Source organism: Protopterus annectens, chromosome 5.part0 (assembly GCF_019279795.1).
Source record: "Protopterus annectens isolate FY-2018-M chromosome 5.part0, PAN1.0, whole genome shotgun sequence".
In the NCBI taxonomy this organism is placed as follows: Eukaryota; Metazoa; Chordata; order Ceratodontiformes; family Protopteridae; genus Protopterus; species Protopterus annectens.
This window is the reverse complement of record NC_056735.1, coordinates 1,228,136,165-1,228,137,245: the sequence shown is the minus strand read 5'-3', so window position 1 is coordinate 1,228,137,245 and position 1,081 is coordinate 1,228,136,165. Positions and strand designations below refer to the sequence as shown.

Sequence of the window (1,081 nt, the reverse complement as noted above, 5' to 3'; positions counted from 1 at the left end):
TAATGTTTTTATTCAAAATACTTAAGGTAATATGTTAGGAATATACCTGGCGTCTAATGCTGGCTCAGAGAGCTAACACTCTGTGTATGAGTGCCTTGGGTTTGAATCTTTTTATGTGCCTTTAAGGCATGATATGAAAAATATCCCTGGTGATCAGGATTCCCTGTCCCATGTCTTTCATGCTGTAAAATGTATCTTTTTGTGTGCCTTTATGGTACAATACAAAGAGTCACCCTGGTTTCTATTGTGCCCACCATCCTATGTCATTGGTGCTGCAAAATATTGCTCTATTATCTTTACAAGTGCCTTTACAGCATGATATACAGAGTGCCCCTGGTGTCTTGTGTTCTCCGCCTCATACATTGCACTTGCTTTGGCAGCACATATACTAAAATTGAAATGATACAAAGTAGATTAGCGTGGCCCCTGAGCAAGAATGACATGCAAATTTGTGAAGTGTTTCATATTTTACTCCCTCCTGTTTGGGGTATAGTTCAAAGATGTCAAGGCAAATCTAGATGTCCTTTAGCTGACTAAGTCTGCTGATGACTGCAGGTTGGGGGCAATCAATGACACTCCAAATGATGTTGATATCCTACAGAAAGGTCTGATGCAGACTAATGACTGGTATTAGAGCCATGGCCTTAAAGTAAATGTGAAGAAGTGCATAACAATACACTTTGGGAAATAAAATACCCCTGCAAATTACAACATTGCTATCACCCCCAAGAGTGGACCCAGTGGTAACAGATCTGGGTACTCAGATAGATAGTAATCTGAACTTTAACCATCATGTGTCCACAGTGGTAAGGGAAGCCTTCTATGTGGCCCAGCTTATAAGTAAGGGTATGGCATTCAGATCTAAGGATGTCATAGTAACAATGTACTTAGCCTTCATCAGCCCAGTAATCAAATATAGTGCAACCTTTGGCATGTACCTCAGTGGGCACCTGCAACAGTTAGAGCATCCTCAGAGGTTTTCACAAAAAAATGCTGATTAAAAGCCCTATCACTGTATTCAGTTGGGATATGGGTGGGAGGTTGGCATAATGGTTAAGGTGTTTACCTTGCAAACACAAGG

At 40.8% G+C, this 1,081-nt stretch overlaps 1 non-coding gene across 1 annotated transcript; it reads left to right on the top strand.

Moving 5' to 3' along the window:
* Window positions 1-368: 368 nt before the first annotated feature.
* On the top strand, window positions 369-471 carry LOC122802999. Its single transcript, XR_006365048.1, has one exon. It is a non-coding gene; the product is annotated as a U6 spliceosomal RNA (small nuclear RNA).
* Window positions 472-1,081: the final 610 nt, after the last annotated feature.